General features: G+C 43.0%; 1 long non-coding RNA gene across 1 annotated transcript; it reads right to left on the bottom strand.

Moving 5' to 3' along the window:
- Positions 1–200: 200 nt before the first annotated feature.
- LOC135230445 (uncharacterized) lies at positions 201–10,654 on the bottom strand. The gene is made up of 3 exons (XR_010321111.1): positions 10,274–10,654; positions 8,612–8,750; positions 201–7,904 (listed from the first exon to the last, which is right to left on the bottom strand). It is a non-coding gene; the product is annotated as an uncharacterized LOC135230445 (long non-coding RNA).
- Between the last annotated feature and the right edge of the window lie 413 nt (positions 10,655–11,067).

Below are 11,067 nucleotides of genomic sequence, written 5' to 3'. Positions count from 1 at the left end.
CTCAAAGGCGCTCGGGCCGCGTCGACCGGGCGCTGCTTGGGTCCCTGGCGCTCACCAGCCCTCGCGCGCGGAGTCCCCGTGCAGAGCTGGGCAGGAGCAGAGCCGCCGAGATGGCCGACCACGCCCAGGCCCGCGCTGCCCAGCGGCCAAGTCCGCGGCGCGGCGGGGGCGCGGCGGGGGCGCGGTGGGGGCGCGGCGGGGGCGCGGCGGGGGCGCGCGGGGCGAGGAGTGCGCGCCACAGAGTCGGGGGCGAAGGGAGCGGGCTTCGCGCGGAGCTTCTGCTTCCTATTTTCTCTCTGGTTTCCTGCTAAAAGGAGAACAACACCAATTCCCGGGCAGTTTCGGTTTCTTGGTGGGGCGCCCGAACCCCTGAGCACACTTCTCAGGAGCACCTGTCTAGAAGAGTGGTCAGTTTCCTTCTTGGCTCCGCACGGGCATCAGTTTGCTGGTGGGCTGAGTTAAAAGACTCCAACGTTCCATTTAGATTTAACATTCCAGAACTGTAAACCTAGGAGAGTAAACTGAAGGCCAGTGTCATACACAATTGCGCCGCAGGCCCAGCTCTACCATCACTAGTTGTGTGATGACCCCGTACCGTCTCAGGGCCTCAGTTTCTTCAGCGGTAAGAGCCTGCCTCATAAAGATTCTAAAAATACTAAATGAAATAACGTTTGCGCAGAGCCCGTCTCTAAATAAGTGATCAATATTCGGAAGTTATTGTTGCTACTGTCACTGTTGAAACCCGAGACCTTCCAGATAACCCCACCAAGCCGCACATCTCCGCATGAGTTCGATACCATATACATCTCAATTGAGGACACGATTTCACATTTCTCCGGGTTTTTCATGCTTAAAATGTCATAAAATAAATGGATCTATCCAATTTCGTCCCTCTGAAGTCAATAGCACCCGAGAGCAGTTTTCCTCTCCCCACTCCATCTTTTTGCTGAGTTAATTCCAGTTTGACAGACTGTTGCTATAGCACTCCTTCTCTGACGTCAAACAATTTAAAGAAACAGCCCTAGGAAAGGGAAACTGCAGAGGCGTTTCGGTGCAGAAGGAAGGTTTCAACACACCATTCGAGAACCTTAACACCCCCGCAGCCTTCCATTTCTTCTTCAGCCGCTTCCCACCATCACCTGGAATAAATCTATTAGTACACCCCAATTACACCGGTTGAGTTAGTGTGGACCTTTTGTTTAAAAGCCAGACCCTGACAAAAAAAACGAAAAAAGTGGTTCTAGGATGATGAAATTATGGGCGGTTACCCCCTCCCCAAATTTTCATTTTCCCTAATATTGGGTGCTTTTTTTTTTTTTTTTTTCCTGTTGAGAAGGAGGAGAAATGCCAACTCTCCTACTTACCAAGGAGTCAGAAAAGTTTGTTGGGAGTTGGAAGAGCAAGTGGTCTGCGTCTGTAATTGTTTATATGCTTTAATGATTAAATCCTGAGCTTCATCACTGTCATTTTTAGGAGTAAGCAAAGGGAAATTGTTATTTGATGATCATCTACTATGTGCCAGGCTCTCTGCTTTCTCATATAGTATTTGATCCTCACAATGACCTTAGGTTTTATTCCCATTTTATGGATAGGGAAATGGAGGCTCAGTGAGATCAGGTAATTTAGCTAGAGTCACATAGGGAGTGACAGAGCCTTACCTGGAACCCAGTTGGAGTGACTCCAGAGCTCTTTTTTTTTTTTAGGTTATTTTCTGTCTGGTTCCAGTGCATTAGCACTTAGCAGATACTATTGGGCTTTGAGAGGTGGCTGGGTTAAGATTATTTGTTGAAAAACAAGTTTCTAGTATTCAGGAAAACCTAATGGAAAGCACCGGGATATTCTATTCCAGAAAAGATTAAGGGAATTACAAATTAGCATCTTTTAAAAATGCAAAAACTGGCAAAATATCAAAGCCGTATCTTCTTAAGACAATTTCTAGATAAAGACATCAAAAACCTGAACAATTGTTAAAAGAACCTTACTTATCTTTTTTGAATATTTGAAAATAAAGTACACATACCAATCACTTCTAAAACTGGATGCAGACAGAGAAATTATTAGAAGAATAAAGTTCTAGTACAAAAAGGAAAGTTTAAGTATTATCTAATGTACTTCCAAGAATATTATATTTCTGTTTTGCTACATCTGCTGCATATTTTTCTGAAACAAACACTCACTTGTTAAAGAAAAAACCCATACTGCAAATCTGAAAGTGAAGCTGATGAAAAGAATTTCATTATCAGGAAAAATTTCCTAAGAGCATAGTAATGCATCTAAGTGATCCGGCAATTAGTATGTTTCACAAAGATAGTGTAGACCTTGTAGAAAAGAAGAAGAGAGAGGTGCTATTAACATCTGAAGCCTGCTACTTTGTGTAGACAATTGCAGTGATGTATTCTGCTTTTAGTAACTGAGCCCAATTTTCTCCTATGTGGGTGCCACTGGCTGATATTTGGATTTCTAACTTGCTAGGCCCACGTTCTCAAATCCTATCCTATTCAGAGTGGATGGTGGGGTTCTGCCAGAGAAGCTTTGAAGACAAAATCTCTGCCTATTTCATCCTTGTATCCCCCATGGTGTTTAACAGAATACTTTGCACATGCCAGGTACTCAGCAGACACAGGAACGAATGAATGTACTTGTTTTACTATAATCACCCTCATACCTAACAGCGCCCCTCCCCACAAGCCAGAATCATAGCAGGGGAAAGTGATTATTGTTTCTCTGGGCGTTGAATAGCAGCTGCTTACGCAGGGTGTTTTTGCTTTCCTATGATCAAGTTCTGAGAAACTCTGCTCTTTGTTCTATATTAGATGAATCTGAATCTTGTTCTCAATGAGCTGCTCTATAAACCACAGTGCCATATATTTATAACTCCTGCTTTAAAATTGTACCCTAGAAATGGTCTTTTTTGTGAGCCTACCCTGCTCAGAAAATGCCAAGCGCACTATAAATAATGGAACCATACAGGTGTACAATATCCCAATACTGCCCTGTATGTAAGAAGCCTGGTGGTGCAGTGATTAAGCGTTTGCCTGCTAACCAAAAGGTTGGCTGTTCGAACCCACCCAGCTGCTCCATGGGAAAAAGACCTGGCAATCTGCTGTCATAAAGGAAACCCTATAGGGCAGTTCTACTCTGTCACCATGAGTTGAAAATCAGCTTGACAGCACCTAACAACAACAGCCCTGAATGTGTTGCCTCCCAGTTCTGCTGTGTTCAGAAGCCAAAATCACGTACACACAACATTAGAACTAAAGTATATTTTCTTCCAACTACAACAAGGTAAGTTTAAAACTATTAAATGGAAATTGTCTAATAGGATCTGCAGCAGAGTTCCCCCAGGATGTGAGAAGCAGTTCCTTAGTAGACTCTGTAAGAAATAAGTTTTTGTGCCATTTAAGACAAATGGGCTTGATACCAAAACCAAACCCATTGCCATAAAATCACTTCTGACTCATAGTGACCCAATAGGACAGAGTAGCGCTGCCCTATATGGTTTCCAATGAGCAGCTGGTGGATTCAAGCCACCGACCTTCTGGTTAGAAGCTGAATCTTAGCCACTACACCACCAGGGCCCCTGATACAGGGCCCATTAACCTGTTGCATCAATTCGGATTCATAGTGACCCTATAGGACTGAGTAGAATTGCCCCATATAATTTGCAAGGAGTGCCTGGTGGATTCAAACTGCCGACCTTTTGGTTAGCAGCAGTAGCACTTAACCACCATGCCACCAGGGTTCAGGGCAGTCATATCTAAAATCTTCCTTCTTGATCACTCACACACAATGCATTTACTTACAAATGCATTCACAGCTTACCTTTCTGAATCCACTTTTTAGTGTATTCCTCTGATACTCCTGAAACAAATCAATTATAGCTCTGGCACCTTTCTGCTCGTTAGCCATTGCAACTAGAGTCTATCATCAATAATCGCCTCAGTGATCTCAGGAGAGTTCTGTACTTAGCTAATGACGTGAGGGAGGAAGTAGAAGCACCAGACTTATATTTGTTACTCTGTGTTCTGTGGCTCAGGTCCCTGGAATCTATTACTGGGAAGGGGCATGGCAAAGTAGAAAGAATACTAACCTGCACATCAGAAGATCAGATTTAGAGCTTTGGCTCTGGTACTGTCTGTGTGATCTTGAGGAGATCACACCTGACTGCATTCTGTCTGAATCAGTTATATAAAGTGAGGGTGCTGGCTACTGTAAAGTGAGGATTGGCAAATATGCATCATTGGTGTCATTGCTCAATTCCATGCCCAGTGGATGACTTCACTCATCAGTTATTGTCCTCTTTCCCTCTAAACCTCATCCCAACCCAAGAATCCTTCTGAAAACTACATTCTAGGAAGGCACTCTGATCAGTTTGTGTTGATGGGTAAAAACATTTTATTAGTTATCTATTGCTGTGTAACAAGCTGTCTGAATATTTAATAGATTAGAACAACTCCATCATCAATTTTGCTCGTGAATATGCGATTTCGGCAAGGGTTGGCAGACATGCTCTTCTCTGCTTCCTGCAGTGGCAGCTAGTTTGACTCAAAATGGCTGTCTTGTATGGCTGGTGGTGCTGGCTACCAACTGGAAGAACAACCAGGGCTGTGGGTGGAGACCTCAGTTCCTCTCACATCGGCCTTTCCATGGGCTGCTTAGACTTCCTCACACTCTAGCGGCTGGGTTCTAAGTGCAAATGTCGCAACAGAGCAAGGAGGAAATGCGTGGCATTTTTGTGACTTAGCTTCCGAAATCACATAACGTATGTAACTTCCACCATACACTCTGGGTCACAAATGCAAGGAGAAGGGACATAGGCTCCCCCTCTTGTTGGGGAAGCAACAACGTTCTAGAAGGATATGTAGGCCAGGACATAGTGCTGCAGCCACCTTTGGAAATACAATTTCTATTCATGAAGCCTGGATAAATCCGCAAGAGTCTAACCATCTAAAATTCTATTTTTCCATTCTTTCCTCCCATATAGCATTGGTTTTGTTAATATATGTTAATATGCTTTGTACAGAAGATATTTTAAACAATGGGAAACACCTTGCTTTCCTTCCTAGTTTGTTTTTTTCTTTTTTTGGCTTTGCTTTCCTTTATAAAAATTGTTTAAATTATTATACTGTGAAATTATTATACAGTTCTACAATTTTAAACATATGTGGTGCAAATGGCTAAGTGCTTGGCTACTAACTGAAAAGTTGGCAGTTCAAATCCACCCAGAGGCACCTTAGAAGAAAAGCCTGGTGACCTACCTCTGAAGTCACAACCTTTGAAAACTCTATTGAGTAGCTCTACTCTGAAACACATGGGGTTGCCATGAGTCTGAATCGACTTAGTAACAACTGGTTAATGGGTTAGAGATTCATGTAGCCGTCACCACAATCAGGATACAGCACAGTTCCATCACCCCAAAAAACTTCCTCATGCTATCCCTTTATAGTTACCTCTCTCTGCTCCCCTAAACCCTAACAATTATCGATCTGTCCTCCATTCCTGCAGTTTTGTCTTTTTCAAGAATGCCATATAAATGGAATCATACAGTATTTAACCTTTGGAGACTGGGTTCTTTCATTCAGCATGATGCCTCTGTTCCCTCTTACTGCTGAGTGGTGTTCCACAGTTTATCCATTCATTCACCCATGAAAGAACATTATGAGTGTTTTCCAATTTTTGGTAATATTGAATAGAGTTGCTATAAACATGGCTGTACAGGTTTTTACGTGAATGTAAGTTTTCATTTCTCTAGGGTAGATACCCAGAAGTGGGATTGTTGCGTTACATGTATGTGTAATGTATGTTTAACTACACAAGAAACTGCTGAACCATTTTCCAGAGTGACTGGGCCATTTTGCATTCCCGTAAGCACTGTATGAGAGCTCCAGTTGCTCTATATTCTCACCACCACTTGTCATTTCTTTTTAGTTTTTGCCATTCATTTATGCCTGTAGTGGTATCTCATCATGAGGTCTTTGTATCTTATCATGAGGTCTTTGTATCTTATCATGAGGTCTTTGTATCTTCCTCACTATCACACGTGGACATTGCCTCTTGCCTTTCTCTGTCCTGATCTGGTCTCTATATTTCTGTCAAATTAATTTTCCTAAAGCATAGTACAGATGACATTGCTCTTTTGGCTTAAAGAACCGACAATAGCTTCCAATTATTCCCTGAATTGAATATATTCCCTTGCCCTGGCATGCAAGGCTTTATGTGATCTGACCCCCGTGTAACTTTCTAGGTCCATCTTTTACTACTCTATTTTCCACCCCACCTAGTCCTTTTGTTTCAGTCCTTTTGCTTGTCTGAGAGTAGGTTCTTTGCCCTCTCATCTTTGCTAGTGTTATTCTCAGAGTTGGCTCATCCATCCTTCCTCTTGTTCTCTCAAGAACCAAGGACCCTGTGCATGGAATACCAGCATGCAAGACTATACATCTATTCGAGACATGTTTCTTCAGTCTCTTAGATCATCTTCCTGGGCAGATCAGTAAGTCCCAGGCCAGGCAGGTATCCAGCTGGTGAATGAGTCTCCTTTGTTTGTAGAGATCAACAACTTTCCAAGTGATTGGGTGACCCTCTGTCTTAGTTAGCTAGTGCTGCTATAACAGAAATACCACAAGTGGATGGCTTTAACAAAGAGAAATTTATTCTCTCACAGTCTAGTAGGTTACATTCCAAATTCAGGGCATTGGCTCCAGGGGAAGGCTTTCTCGCTCTGGCAGGTCTTGAGGAGGGTCCTTGTCCTCAGCCTTCTCCTGGTCAAGGAGCTTCTAAGGTGCAGGGACCCTGTGTCCAAAAGACATGCTCTGTTCCTGGTGCTGCTTTCTTGGTGGTTTGAGGTCCCCAACTATTTGCTTGCTTCCCTTTTATCTCTTGCGTGATAAAAGGTGGTGCAGGCCACTCCTCAGGGAAAGTCCCTTTTTCATTGGACCAGGGGGTGACTTGAGTTAGGGTGGTTTTACAATCTCACCCTATCTCTTAACCACAGGCAGAGATTGTAATTTATACCACATAGGAAAATCACAGAATGGAGGACAACCGTACATGGCCTAACCAAGTGGACACGTATTTTGAGGGACACAATTCAATCCACTACACCTTCCCTTTGAGAAGTAGAGGGGAGCCAGGGAAGAGGGATAGTCTATCTTCATGAACACTGCATTCCCCTCAGGGGACTTCTCCTGGTCCAAACCCCACCCCCTGACCTTAACCAGTGTCTGAACCTCAGAAGGTAAAGAGTGAATAGATAATACAGATATCTGATCCCTGTCTTAGCAGTTCTCTGAGAGATGTTTTGAAACTTAAAAAGAAAAAAAATTGAGTTCAATGATATGGTAATTTTTCAAATGACTTTCCAATAAAGCATGAACAGCTCTGATAGCTGTCAACAATATATCATTTTCCCTGCAGCAGTGGAAGCTGAGAAAGAATAAGTTAATAACATTAATAATTTCTTGATAGAAACAATTGCTTTAGTCTGATACCAAGCCACTTAGCCTGGACTTCAGACTCTATACATGGGGTAAGAAAGAGGAGATGTGTGGATCAACTATTACTTTAAACATTCTTATTTGGTGGTAGAAACACTATTCTCAGCATCAGAAACAACACAAATGAACCTGCTTTTTAGAACAAACTCAAAGATTAAAGGAATGGTTTTGAGCACCTCTTTTTGCCTCAATGAATATTTAAGAGAAAAAGGGGTCATGAATTCAGACTTCCTTAGCCATCTTCTCTAAGTGAACCAAGATATCCAAATCATGTTTTCATTGCCCATCTAAACTCTAAGAAAGTCAAGTGAAATTGTTAATGATAACAAATTCAGTCAGCCCAAGTGTATAATAAAGTTACATTGTTGTATATAGTTTCTTCTTTGTATAATTATGTCCATTTTACAGTTCCTAAAAAAAAAAAAAATTTACTTTTACTTAGAGCATAAGCCAGAGTCCCTATGTAGCACAAAAAGTTAAGTGCTTGACTACTAACCAAAAGGTTGGCAGTTTGAACCCAACCAGAGGCACCTGGGAAAAAGGCCTAGAGCCCCGAAAACCCTATGGAACATTTCTACTATGCACACACAGGGTCACCAGAAGTCGGAATCAACTCCACAGCAACTGGTTTGGTTTCTTTCTGCCTCTGCCTCTGCCTCTGCCTCTGCCTCTGCCTCTGCCTCTGCCTCTGCCTCTGCCTCTGCCTCTGCCTCTGCCTCTGCCTCTGCCTCTGCCTCTGCCTCTGCCTCTGCCTCTGCCTCTGCCTCTGCCTCTGCCTCTGCCTCTGCCCCTCCCTCTCCCTCTGCCTCTGCCCCTCCCTCTCCCTCTCCCTCTCCCTCTGCCTCTCTCCTTCCCTTTCCCCTTCCCCTTCCCCTTCCTCTTCTCTTTCTCCTTCTTTTTCTCCTCCTCCCCCTCCTCCTTCTTTTTTTTCTTAAGAGTATAATACATTGTTTAGTATGATCTAGATTTACAATTAAGTGACTATTTTATGCCATAGTCTCGGTGTGGGGGCACATGTCTTATCCCTGTATCTACACCCCTGGCAGAGCACTAGAGCCCTGGTGGCACCACAGTTAACTATGTGGCTACTAACTGAAAGGTTGATGGTTCAAACTCACCCAGTGGTTTCATGGGAGAAAGCCCTGGCAATCTGCTTCTGCAAAGATTGCAGCCAAAGAAACCCTACGGGCAGTTCTACTCTGTCACATGGAGTCGCTATGAGCATTGACCCCACAGCACACAACAACAGCACAGCACCTGCAGGTAGGAGGCACACATCAATGTTTGTTCAATGAATGAGCATGAAGCTCAAAGGAGAAGTCTCTGGGGACAGAGACATTCTTAGAGAGCTCCGTTCATTATTTGTAAGTATTTAAAGGGTATCTTCATAGTTATTCAGGAATTAATAGAATCAGACTAACAAAATGCTTGACTACACATTAATGCTTCTAGCAGCAGAATCTTTTCCTGGTAGATGAGGTAGTCCAGCTGGGCTGGGGGTAAGGGAAACACAGAGCCACAAGTTCTAAGACTTGGAACAGTTTTTACATATTTCCTTGACTCCGAGGTAGCATTTGACCACAGCTATAGTTTTTTTTTTTTTTATAGCCACGAGTTGGAATGGACTCCACAGCCGTGGGTTGTTTTGGTTTTGCGCTGTCATTTTCATTCTTAACCTGATGTGGAGAAGAGCACGGAGCTGCTTTCACACTTTGCCGTTCAAATAAAAAAAAAGTTCAAATAGCATCAGTTAATTAGGTTTCTGAAACAATTCACTCTCCTCAGGGACCAGGGACGGCGGAGAAAGAGCCCGCAGAAGCCAGATTCTGTTCTCATAGCATGTGCTGAGTGCGCTAATGGGTGTGACAGCATCACCTGTTCTTAAGTGCTGTGTTGGAAAGCCCTGAATCTGAGCCACAGTATTATAGGGTAATGGTGGTTTAAACAACTTTTTTTCTCTTCTTTAACGTGTCTTTAGGGGGAAATTTCAACCAATTAGAACTAAATATCTGAAAACAAATACCTAAAATGCTCCAGGAACAGGGCAGAATTAAGACGTTGCTTAACAGAAGAAATCTTGCTTTGAACAGATTTCCTAATTTAGTATACCCCCTTCAATACCTTTCACATTTAATTCGAACACAACGGCAATGTGTTTATTAGCATTCAGAAGCCAGCACTTCCCGTTATTGTTCATATTGTTTAACATCTACAACAGATTCGTAAGGGGATATTATTATTCCTCTCGGGCAAAGGAGGAGATTTAAGATCAAAGAATTGAGAATCTTGCTCAAGGTCCTGAGGCAGCGCCGGGCTGTGTTTGACGGGGTCCCCCATTCTCCTCACCCTCCATACTTCCCCCACCTCCAGCAGCCCTCCGCCATCCCAACATGACTCGATCTAAGGAAAAGAGCTTGCTGTGCAAATGCAGCTTTGAAACAGGCCCCCCTCCAGCAACACCACAGCCCCTGACCGGCTGCTACGTAGAATCAAACATCTAATAAACGACGGAGCTGACATTTAGAACCAGAACTTTCTGACCCCCTGCCTGGCAAGTTCCTGTTTCTGCTCTTAGGAGTCTACCCTCCAGCATTAACACAACTGCTTTCATGTATGTTTCATTTTGAATATCGTATTTCCTCCTAAATAAATCAGGGCAGAAACCCTGATTAATGAGTGCCTCAGAAGCCTTTCTGTCTCTTGAAGTTGGATCTCATAATACAGATCAGGAAGGGGAGAATTTAACAACCCCACCCTCACAAAGTTACCCTAACACTTACCCAAATCCAAGAGGCTTCACAAATTCTTTCAGTCTGGGAACACCAACTTCCTTGCTACCCTTTTTTTCCCCTTCCCTCATCAGGCTTAGCTACTTATTGCTCTTCCTGTTTTGCTTTAACTGAAATGAACTTCACCTCTTATCCCTTCTGTCAAAAGGATTTTCTAGCTTAAAAGCTTTGAATCAGAATGGCATTACGCCTACTTTTCCTGCAATGTGGCATTATTGCTCATGACATATATTTGCATTTTCCACCTCACTGAGAATTTCATGAACTTTCTCATTGCCAATGAGTCAGTGTTCTGGAATTTGCATCTTCTCGAGTAACAGGTAGGTTGCCATTTGTTACTTAAATGATTTAAAAATATTTTTACCAAGGAAATTCTGGTCTACCCTATCAGTCTTTAGAAAATCTCCTTTATTTATAATCAAAAACAGAATTCAATTAACTGGCATTTACAGTATGAGCATTGCACAAAGATAAGTGTATTATCTGTAGAGATTGACCCTGGGGCAACTTCAAAGTCTCAGTAAAAAAGTTCCTCCTCTGGTAAGACAGTATGCAATACTGGGGAAGCCAGCACAGCTTGTCCCAGGCAAGGTCATGGAAGCTCCACAGACACATTCAAATCTCTTGAGGGACTGAATTACTGGGCCGAGGGCTGTGGGGACCATGGTCTTAGGGAACAGCTAGCTCAACTGGCATAATATAGTTTATAAAGAAAATGTTATGCACTCTACTTTGGTGAGTAGTGTCTGGGGTCTTAAAAGCTTGCAAGCAACCATCTAAGATAC

Source organism: Loxodonta africana, chromosome 1, assembly GCF_030014295.1.
Source record: "Loxodonta africana isolate mLoxAfr1 chromosome 1, mLoxAfr1.hap2, whole genome shotgun sequence".
Classification (NCBI taxonomy): Eukaryota; Metazoa; Chordata; class Mammalia; order Proboscidea; family Elephantidae; genus Loxodonta; species Loxodonta africana.
The sequence above is the reverse complement of the archived record's forward strand: the minus strand, read 5'-3'. Positions and strand labels throughout refer to the sequence as shown.